This window comes from Hypomesus transpacificus, chromosome 2, assembly GCF_021917145.1.
Source record: "Hypomesus transpacificus isolate Combined female chromosome 2, fHypTra1, whole genome shotgun sequence".
In the NCBI taxonomy this organism is placed as follows: domain Eukaryota; kingdom Metazoa; phylum Chordata; class Actinopteri; order Osmeriformes; family Osmeridae; genus Hypomesus; species Hypomesus transpacificus.
The window spans coordinates 15,644,424-15,656,678 of NC_061061.1; positions in this window are offsets into that span (position 1 = coordinate 15,644,424).

Below are 12,255 nucleotides of genomic sequence, written 5' to 3' on the forward strand. Positions count from 1 at the left end.
CCAAATTCATTATCCATCTAGATTTCGAAGGGAAAATAGGCAGAATCTTTAACTTGCTTCTATTCGCAATTTCACTTTCATTCCTGGTTTCTTCCCTCCTTTCCTACTCCTCCTTTATCCTCAACTCCCTCCTCTTCCTCATCTACCTTGTCCTCATCCTCCAAATACCTCCAATTGCTGTCTGTTGTTGTGGTCGCCAGACACCAGGTTCTTTGAGCTCTTGGGCTAAGGCTGCCCCAAAGCATGAATCAGAATCAGCACAGGGAGCAAGGGAGGATAGAGGTAGGGAAAGAGGGACTGAAAGAGACAGAGAATAGATAGATTGTGGAAGAGACAAAATGTAGTGAAAGAGAAAAATGTGTGAGTCAGAAACTGCGGTTGAGAGAGAGAGAAAGACTGAGAAAATTAAAGTGTAGAGGCGAGAGAGAGGGAGAAGGTAATCTATTAGTATCCACATTACCAAATTACCAAGTCCTCCAATTCATTCTCTTTTCAAACAACATTCATTAACGTGAGAAGCAAGATATTGGGACTTGCTGAGCCTGATACTTGGACAACAATTAATTATAAAATCTTATTTGCTGCTTTCATCTCCCAAACTGACTGAGCAATGTCTGTTGGGCACAATTTGTCCCTCTCTCTGTACTCTCCCAACAAAAAATTGGCAAAACTAAACGCTAAGAAAACTGCAAAGAAAAACACAACACTGCAAAGGGCCATAATTAACAGTGACAACGTGATGAGTCCTTTATATTCTGTCCCAATTAGGCAGAAAAACCTGTCGTCAAATATTGTTCACAATATTCTCCTTGTGGTTGGCTCATTGTGGTTGGCTTCAACGAGGACACAGTCAATTGTCAGGCCTCATTTAGATGCTGTGGATTCCATCTCTGCATGGCGTCTCGCTTCCTTCCTCCTGCGCCATTCTGCTCCACAAACTAATTAGCTATGTCTGGTCCATACAGAGGGCATGCAACTCCAACAGGGTAGTCTCTGTACACGGCAAAGAAAAAGAATAATGATGAATCAACAAAGGTACCTTAAAGCTCTGTCCTGTGTTTCTTTCATCCAGGAGCTGTGTATCTGAGTTTTTCCCATGATGCACTGTAACAGAGAATAAGTCAGAATGTGACATCTGTTCTAAACTCAAGAGAATTCATCATGTTTGACACATCCAATCTGGGTTAAGGTAGGTTACATTTATTGGGGTGACAAATGTCTTTTGGTTGCAGAATTTTCATAAAAAGACAGACTAACTGATAAAGCGTCTCTTGATTGTCTCAATCTATTGAGACATTAGCTTTTCCACCGTGATCTCTTTTTCAAACTGGTATTCAGTGTCTGCTCCACTTTTGTTGTGTGAGTTCTATCTTCACTCAGAGAGCCAGTGTGTGAGAGTGCGTGCCCACAGGGCAGGGACAGATGGTGTCTGGGGTTTCTCTCACTCAGGAGTAATTTCTGATGAAGAGGCTTGACTGTGGAGAGGGGGGCGGTGGGGGGATGTGCGGCGGCAGCCATGCAGCTGTCCACCAATAGAAAGATTGAACGTGGATCAGACGAGCTTCCGTCTGGTCAGTGGCAAGGGGGACTGGATCCAAGTTCAGTTGTGAGGTGTCATTGCGTCATACGAGTCAATCAGCGTGGTGTTATATGTCTGGGCACAGATTCGTGAGATATGTAACTATTGTGTCTGGGAGCATGTGTTGGCAAGGTGAGGCTGATCCATGTTCAGATCCATCTGGTTAGCTGCAGGCCTATTGGTAGATGGGGACTGATCCAAGTGAAGCAAAGGATCAGCTTGAGGACTGATGGCCTGGTGGTCTCATCCACTGAACATCTGGAGGAGCCTAGCAGCTATGGCTGTCACGTTGTGATTCTCCTGAGGCCTGGGCTGTGTGGAGCTCTACAAGCTTGCTCAGGGAGGTGGAGGGAAAAAAGGGTATATTTAAAAAGGGTGGGAAGGAGACCGAGAGACAGATAGTGAGAGTAAATGTGCAGAGACGGAGATATGGACTTCTAATCCAATTTTGTAAAGATACCTGTTATCAAAGAAACAAAGCAGATCCAAATGGTTGAAGTATAGTTTGTTTTTGCCCTGAACTTTTAGCCAAGACAACCACTGAGATGTGTTCAAATGAACGGGTCACCCTCTCCCTCTCTGTTTTCATTTTTCCTGCAGGCGTGGGGTTGTGCATGTAATGAGGGTAGTAGGTGGTCAGGGTGCTAATTTTCCCTGTTAATGAGAGGTGGACAGCTGGTGTGGTATGCGCCACATGGAGACTATTGATTGCATCAAGAGAAACATGCATCACAGATAAAACTTTATTGTGCACTACAAAATCACACTGAGGGTCCCCGAATGCCAAACTACCCCCCTCCCCCGTCCCTGAGGGCATTTCAGGGGTATCATGGACATATTTTATCATTTTATGAACACCTGCATATGAAGATTACAAAAAGTTACAACATACCATAAAGTTCTGTGGACCCTGTTAAACGTGCTAATTTGCAGAATTAAGGTTAGGGTTTTCACTTACATTTTGTTGCATTGTATCCTTAAATATTTAATCAAAACTAAAAACTAAAAAGAACACACCACCTTTTATCACTCACAATCAACACAATTACACAAAACTTCCCAATGAACTATTTTTATTTTATTCATTTCCCAGTGTTAATGCTTTAGTCACGATTTTTTTTTCTCAATATAGAAGTGTCCATTTGCTAGTCTGCATACCTCACCCACTCTACCAGGAAGCTAGACCATCGCTTAAGCGTATCTTACTGTTTGCCAGTAAACCTGAAAGACAGCAAAAAATAAATCAAACACCATGTAAATCAAATATTGCAATTTTACAGACATGAATGCATTCATACGGGCATACATACATGCACATAATAGCACAACACATTGCAGTTTGCTTTTGATTACACAAGTGAATAGTAATATCTTATTACCGCTGTCAGAGATCGACAGATTACCACGGTTACAGTTCTAGAATCACCATTGGAGAACTGCTTGACAGATTGAGGTTGAATTACAGTGTTCCACATCTCCTATTCAAAAGTGCCCTTCTCATGCAGAGAAATAGGGAAAGTCTGTCTTCCCTCATTTTCTCTTGTCTTTTAAATCAGTCACCAAATCCACCTGCAAAAGTTGCTTGTATCCTTCTGAACGCAATATGACTGCTGGGACAACATGGAACTGACACAGCCTTGGGGCATGGCTGCTGTTGAGACTGTGACGTTTTCCATCGTGGCTCCAGTGTGTGTCGGAGACAGGATCAGTGTAAATGTGGAGGACGTGGAAGTGTTTGTGTGTGTGTGTGTGTGTTTGTGTGTGTGTGGGGGCTCTTAGTGTATGTGTGTATGTGTGTCTCAGCTATACTCCATATGCTGTGTCATTTGGGGTAGTTCTTGGTTGTATCTTCTTACATTTGGCAGCTTTCTGCTGCTTGCTTCCCTCTGTTCTGGTTTTTTCAGCCTTCTCTGTCACTCCCCACCTGCTTGGGTGTTGCTGGGCACAACTGAAAAATCTCACAGTATAAGATTAACTTCTGATGTTTTTGTGCATGTTACTCGGATGTGAATTAAACTAGAAATCTGCTGTAAATACAGTCCCCTCAAGTGCAGGGCACTCGTGTTCATACTTTATTACATTTTTCCACATGTAGTTACTACATGTATAAGAATTGTGCAACTGAATCTGAAATGCATCTCTGGTTGGGTTAGGTGAACAAAAATGTGCATGGATGACATTAGCAACACATGCATAACCTCCACCAAGCCCAGTCCATCACTTTGCTGGCTAACCCTTATTTTATGTGCCAAATGCATCCTCTTTCAATAACAAAATTCCAGTTAATCACAGACGGCTATACTTCACTCTGACATTTTACATGGACGAAAATCTCAGAAAGAAATCCTTGAACTGTAGCAACTACTCTTTATCGCAAAGAACAAACATGCAACTACAAGCAATGACAGAGATTAGAACAAAACCTCATCAGGCCTTAAACGGTTGGTGGATGTGGACTGCTAAAAAATCCTTTCAGTAGCTCCATCCAGCAATGTTCTTCCAGTTTTCTTAGTATTCCCTTGTGCAGTTTGATCAAAGCAATTGGCCCTCCTCTATGGCGAAAACCCTTCACCATCTGGAAGGCAACTCCAAAGTTTCTTGAGGGAATATAAAGACTGTTCACTGTTGGATACGACGCAGCAGTCAACAGTCAATTGGTTTTGCTGAATAACACAAAATTACAATTTTAATTGGCCAGCATCCTCCATGTTAAAGGGAGACAGTAGTGCACATGCTGCAAAAACTATTTGCTGGAGAAAGACTCCAGCATCTCGGGGCAATGCTCTTTTTGTTGACAGCTAATGTCAACCCTGGTAAAGGACTTGCACAAAAACTACTCTGATGGGATGATTTCCTAGAGAACGCTTTGGAGGATAGTTTATTTTAAATGAACGAAATGGCTGCATCTACTCTCTAGCGTGTTTGATTTTTTCTGAAGATATGTTCTGGAGAGAGATACAGTATGTACAAAAAAAGTCTATACACAGCAAGGAAAAGAGATTTCTTCATAACATTTGGGAAAATGTCAGAATGAGTTGTGTAGGAGCCATTTGTAATATTGGCATTTGTTGCTACTGACAAAAGACTAGCTTTGCATGTTAAATGATACTTGCATCAACAAAGAAATGCCATTTAGTTTCTGACGCACGCTCAACAATTGATGAATGGAGTTATGTCCATCAATCCATTTATTCTACCTGATAGAATTCAAACCAATATCAGGCATGCTTACTGGAGCGCCAAATTGAATAGACTTTCATTTCCATAAGGACAGGTGTGATGAAAGGAAAACCTAATCCACTGAACAGAAAAAGAGAATCATGTACGTATACAGTATACATATGCTCATTTATGATCCTTTTGTGTGTACAGCAACACAACAGCACTCAGTCAACCCACACAAACCTTTGTAACGCAGTCAAACCCCCTGCAGTGCACTTAAACATCCAGCCACACCTATCCTATAATTAAGGGATGGTAATTCAAATCTGAATGAACCAACATGTTTCACAGCATCTACTCCAACCACAACCTATCTCATCATTCTAATCAGCCGTTTGTTGTGGTAAATTATCCTTCCCTGAAAAGAAAAACCCTCGTAAATGCAGCCGAAATCAACACTTTGGACACTTTGTCTCTCGGCCCCTCAGGGGCCTGTGTTTCTGAAAACAAAAGGAGCAGGAGTTATTTTCAATGAAAGAGGACTATGCAACAACAATGAGAGCAGATCTTGATTGCTGAAAGTGCCCCTTATGTAAGTAGCCTAAAGTCTCGAGACCCAATCATTGCTGCCACTCAGGCAGTCGATCTATTATGAAACATCTTAAATGATCCCAAACCAAAAGAGAGGGTGCTTCAATTGCTTTTCAGACACAAAGACATATCATTTCTTGAGATAGAACTCCTTGTTTTTTTTTTTAAACTACCGGTAAGCAAAATTACAGTGTATGGTCTGTATGGGTGGGATCCATGTTGGATAAAATATCTTGACTTGTTGACAATGTCGTACTTTGTCAACATCCCAGGAAAACAACCACTGGATAATACATGCAAGCATTAACTTTTTCCAGAGCCTTTTGCTGAATGCTGAATTTCCAATCTCAGCTCTTCTTGTTGTGAATAACGATTCCCATATTGCATTACTATCTACAATATTTGCTCTTGTAATTACTAAACAGGGGTTTCACATACATCCGGGCTATAGAAATTTATTTTTCACAAAATTAATTAGCCATGCTATGTTTACAGTGCACAATATTTCAATCCATCTTTTTGAAAGATTTGTTGTCAAGGGAGATTTTTTGAAGTGCCTATTCTGGGCTACCGGTTGAGAACAACAATCTGCTCTTCACCCAAGTGCTTTTGTGTGCGTTTGATTAACTAGTGAATAACAACTCCTAACACAAAATCCAACAACTCCTGGTTTCACCAAGAGATTTCATCAGACGAATGATGGGGGAAGTTTAGCATATACAAGCATTAGCATGCAAATTCAGGATTGTGAGTATCTAACAAGCCCTTGGATAGAAAAAAAAACCCCTGCAATGACATTGGCTTCAAGTAGAGTTTAGGTTGAATCTCAGCTCCTCTTTTCTCACAGAGTAGCAGAAGTCACTTGAGAGCTGCAGTGATGTGCTTTGATTTTGAATCGCTGCACCTGCCCTTCGAGATCAAGGTAACTAAGAAGTATCGATTAGACTAAGGAATCAATCTTCCTTATAGCTTGTGTTGGTGTATAATTCATCAGTGCGTTCGTCAATGCCTCTTTATCTTTTCTTAAAAACAAGATTCGTTTTTTAAATAGACAGTCCGTTTTATACATCTGCACAGCATTAATGTATGTACAATGTACAACCAGGTAAATGTGTAGAAAGTCTTAAATATTTTTCTAAGCCAAAAGATTGAGCCATATTAAACTTATTCTGCAGAAAAAAAGTCTACCTCTTGGAAAAGAAAAGGTAACTAATTGACAGGATGACATTTTGGCTTTGTTTCATGACACCTGTTGCGCTGAGGTCATAGGTCATCTTGTGGACGTCACTCAATTCTAAATATGACACGAGGCCTCCAACTTCAGACTGTCAGTAAAAAGACTTGATGATGAGTGATGATGTGATGGTAACAAGAGAGGAACGCTGTAGCCCACCTCATGCTGTGCCTTAAAAGGAACAAATTCGATGGAAACTATATTTAAACTTGTTTACTTCATTGTGTACGACAGTGGTTCCCAAACCTGTCCTCAGGGACCACCTGCCCTGCATGTTTTAGGTGTGTTGGAGCAGGGAAACATCTAAAACATGCAGGGCAGGTGGTTCCTGAGGACAGGTTTGGGAACCACTGGTGTACGAGTCACCCTTTACACGACATGCGTTACACATTATGACCACGGCTCACTAGGTTGGAAGGTTTGATGATCCAGACTAGTTAATACAATAAACATCTTGATCCAAACCTTGTTATTGAAGGATGTGTTTCTTGGTAATCAGATGGCTGAGCAGTTGGGGAGTCGGACTATTTATCAGAAGGTTGTTGGTTCGACTACCGGCTGTGCCAAATGACGATGTGTCCTTGGGCAACGCACTTCACTCTACTTGCCTCGGGGGGAATGTCCCTGTACTTGCTGTAAGTCGCTCTGGATAAGAGCGTCTGCTAAATGACTAAATGTAAATGTAATGTAAATGTAATCCAATCTTCCCATTGGATCACATCAAACTGATTGTGTGCAGAAAACATTGTGTGCAGAAAAATATTTTGCTCCCTGAAGGCATTGCTAGTGTTTCTATCCCTCGACGTCATTGAACAGACCAGCAAATGTTTAAACAATCCAGTTGTGTATGTGAACTGGGTATATGTCACAAGGGTTTCAGAAATGTATTCATAACTCTTCCATTTGTCCCCAGAGTGCCTCTCACTACATTTTGTGTCCCCACAGTCCTCTGTGGATTTCAATCAATGTCAAGCATGGCTTCTTTGTTATTCATTCAATTTAATTTTGCATGCGTTTGCAGAGTTTATATCAATATACAACATGATGAACGGCATCTTATCTAAGTAAATAGGTTTTCATATTGTTCATTAATCTTCTTGGAATAAATAGTTTAAGGGGACTGGATGAGATTTCAGTCAGTCTAAATGATTGATCTCCTTGCCTAAACAGTTAACTTCCATTTTACGACTCATCACGTTCAAGCTGTTCTCTCGGGCCCTGTTTTAGTCATATTCACAGGAAGACTCAATCATTGTTACATCATTCTCACTTTTACAACAATCAAAATCATTTTCTCGAAAGTAAGAGCACTTCCCATATGCTTTCTTGCTTTCAACAGGGACATTCTCACACTTACAGTAAGTTACAGTCCAAGGCGGCAAGGCTATTCAAGGGATGTGATTTGGACTGCTTCACCAAAGATTTACAACAAATAGAAAAATATGGGACCAATGCCAAAGTGATAAAAGCAGAAATCACTGCATTAGCATATCAAACTAACCTCAAAGATTTTCTTTTAAACATACACTCTCACATGAATTGTCTTGTGCTCTGATCAATGTGATGAAATACGGTTCGAATGGATAAAATGATTGCCATCCTGCCTCCCAAATGCTGCCTCAGTGGCACTAACCTCACAGTAAGTCAGGCAACCTCACAGTCCCTCAGCCAACCAGCCTGCCTGCCAGCTAGGAAGGTGATGTGTCAGGGGCCTGTGTTGCTGAGTTGGTGCTCTCTTTCCCTGCATGCTCTCCAGAGGAAGACCTCCTGTGGCCACAATGCGTGCACCTCCATGATTTATGAGCCATCTGTCGCGTCTGATGTTCCTGTCGACTCAGACAGGATGTGCCCGACTGCCATGCCGCGCTGCTCGGCATGGGCGCCGCGTGGTCACCGCTTTAGCACGCCAAGGTCTACAGTAATTAAATTACACCAAGCAGGCACAGAATTCTCCTGAAAATCAGCAAACACAAAAGGATTTACAAAGATAGTATCAAAGAATTGCATTTGTTTTGTGTTGTTGTCCAGTCCAAAGGGAAGATGCCAAATTTGGATCTAGAGCTGATATTTTGTTAGAAGTTTTGCATTTTCACTGTCTCAGGAACTTGGATTCATTAAACACTTCAAATACATTTGTGAATTAATTGCATGTTTTGGGATTAAACATTTGTACAAAATAATAATAACTACAAGAACCCTTTAAAAAGACTTAGAACATTACAGTTGGTTAGAAGAATATAAATCATTTTTAGACTGTACACACAAAGACAGAATCCTATTTAGAAACTCTGCAGTGTAAGCTCATGAGTTAGTTTTACAGAAGAAGGATGTTTCATAGCTAGAAAACCCAGGTGTGACATCCCGCGCTAGGTGGATGAGGGATATATCAGCAAGACATGGCAGCTATACTACCGCGGAGAGGAACACACAAACCCTAGAGTGAGGCGAGGTAAGAGTGGTACCTATTCCACTGAAATAGCAGCGTTTGTCCCAGAACCAAATTCCTCCCTTTCCCCTGTACAAATTGTCCTTGACTTACCTTGTGTAGGCTATACTCTTGCCATTATCCATATCTCCCTCTCAGCAAGGTCACAGCTACCACTGTCAAAATTGTTAGTGAAATTAGCGTTAGCCTTGAGGGGGTGTCACTGCTAACCAGTGTAAATTGGCCCACGGGAGTTGGACTCGCATTTGTTAAGTAGAGGTGCAGCATCTGCATGCTCATCGCAGGCTCCTCCTGGTCACAGTGGCTAACATCTGGCAGGCATGTAAACAGGAGCTAGATTGATGGGCCCACCTGTGCATAGTCAAAAACAATCCTCAGAGGGATGCCTCTGTCTCACATCTTCAGCTTTGCGTCTTTCGAACGACAGTAGCCGGTGTGGTTTCCATGCTGGTATATCAGTTTTTTTTTGTTCTTAACAAAATGCCATATGGTGGATTTTGCTGCAATTTTGGTTGCTCTTCCATACTTTTTCATGTTATTTTGTGTTCATGTTCAGTTGCTTGGCATTGTTATATTGCAATTATTATCAAAGCATTCTGGGGAATCTATCAGGGTGTTTTATAAGTCTATTTTTCAGACTGTTGCATAAAAAATATCCTGTGGTAAAGCATTTCGTTGCCTTGTATTACACATCTCTGCTAACCTCACAACCATTTGAGTTAGTCCACAGTTTAAAAATGTTCCTTCATGGTGAAACAAACTAACCATAGCTTCCCGGCATTAGATTATGTCAAAGCATTTCAGAAACCTGTCTGTGAGGTCTCTGACAAGGATCAAGGAATTACCTACAGGGCTTGAAACCAGTTAGAATCAGCAGTCTATTCCTGCTGTGTCTCAATCCTAATTATAGGCTGAACTCGAGGCCTTTCACAACTCCACTGTAAGTACAATGCCAGCAATCCTCATATTGATCCAGTGCTGGGGAATATTGCCATGTTTATTTTCCTTAGGTGGGGGACTGACACCAGCTCAGCCAGGCTTTGCTCTGCAGCAGCTCTTCTGAAGCTCTAATGAAGAGCATCCCACCACAGACCTCCATCCCAGGGCTCTTGTTTGAGCTGCACAAAGGGGCATGAGGGAGATTGGACCTGCAAAACAGGAGTCAGAGCTGAAGCGAATGGCCTTTACTACCCGGTGTCCAACTTGCAGGTCCTTCCGTGAATGACACCCTATTGATCGAAGAGCGCTGAGTAGTCAGGTGGTGGTGCTTTGTTTTTCTCGCTCGAAACGCCAGGCTGGGTTTCCATTGATGCTATATTTATGATATTTATGAGGGATCTGGTGGGAGAGTGTGTAACATAATCATGACGTGTGCCGAATGTTGGTTGGCTCACGCTTGCCTCTGCACCAGAGTTTTCCACCAACTGCAAGTCCTCTCATGCAGGTTTACTGTGTCTGACAATAGATGGAGGTGCGTGCATCACTGATGCTGGTGCAGCACAGAGCTGGATGTGTGAAAACGCTGAGAAGGCTGATGACGTGCGACTGCAATGTATATGATGCTTTCAAAACATGGATGGCAACCATGTGTGGCGAGGGAGGGATGTACAGTAGAATCAGCTTATTAGGGTCAATCCGCCCCTGCGGATCCGCCCCACCCCTTAGGGGGGGACTTGACAACCTTGCGCTGAGGCAAAGCCAGGACCACAGAGCCCATCACTACCCCCTGCCAGGATTTCAAAGAGAGGTCTTATGGGTAAAGACCTCAACTCTCCTTCATGAAATAGTCGCCTCCAGCACTCTGTGCAACTCCTTGTGAACCCATAAATGTGAGATGACCTTCAGAGATCTGTCCACACATTCATTATTCATTCTGACACGCCACTGTGTATGTGCCAAAGCTAAAACAAACGGTGGGATGATGCCTGACGTTCATCAGAAGGTGGTGATATGAATACTCTCCCACAAACAAGCTTCCATGACCTAATCCATCATGAGCAGTATTTTACCATACCCTGACATCTTCACCGTATTCTCATATCTTTGGAGAGTTTCACAGCTGTGGTGAAATTCCTTGTTCAGTGTTGTTGAACACAGGATGTATGATATTTGCTTACAGGTGGTGTAGGTAAATATGCAAACCAATGTCAAACAGTAAGTATTTTACAGTGATTTCCACTCTTCTGGATTATTGGAGCAGATATCTATACTGTATGACTATATAGACTATATTTCCACATATTTTTTTAGTGCAGCTTCAAGCTGAGAAATGGATGAATATCATCATAAAACATCTTTTTCGTATCAAGCAGAAAGGATTATGAGAAAAAAACCTAAGTTCATTGAACACGAGGAGCTAATGAATGCCCCACGAAAGAGTAAACATTAAGTTGCCCTTCAAACCATTTCCCCTTCGCTCTGTGGCATCATAAATAAATTTGAACGGAGGTGATCTGTGTTCTTATCCAAAGCTGGATGAATATTAAACCTTAAAGCACTCCTGTGAGGTTGCATTCTGTTTGAGAGGAAGGAAGTCTTCTATGAAGGATTTGTGAAAGAAATCAATACCTCAGCCTGCATGTTAAGGGAGCAACTGGGGAGACATGGAACGCGTGTGGTCTCTTGGGGGAATTATGTGGAGCATGCTGAGAAAGCACTTCAATTGAATTTGAGATGAAATACTGGCATATTATGCTCTCTTAACAGCAAACACACATTCACATGGATGCGTGGACACACACATACTGTAGTTATACACGCACTGACATATGGACGCGCACACACGCACACATATCATTCATCTTAAAGGTTGTGGACCTTCATACCTTCACACAATATGTTTGGCATACTAATGATAATTTTCTATATTTGGACAGCAGTGGTCTAGATGTTGGTCAGGTAAAGATTTCACTCATGGTAAAATAAGATGGCATTTCTTTGTCAATGCTGCCCATGCAAAACTAAACTAATTTCATGGCAAAGGAAACAAATCTCTCTCTCAAATGCCACCGTCACAGCAGCAGGAAACCTTTAGCATTTCCCAAATCAAACCCTTAATTACAAATAAATCTGGAACAAATGTAATCCCTTAACCCCCCTTTGCCAAGTAATACTAAATACATCTGATGGAGTGAAGGGTGTTTCCCAGCATTATAGCATATTTGTTGACATTATTTATCAAAACATACTAGGAGCATGAAAAAAATTCTGATGGAAATCTTGTAGTGGATAATGATTAGTTTT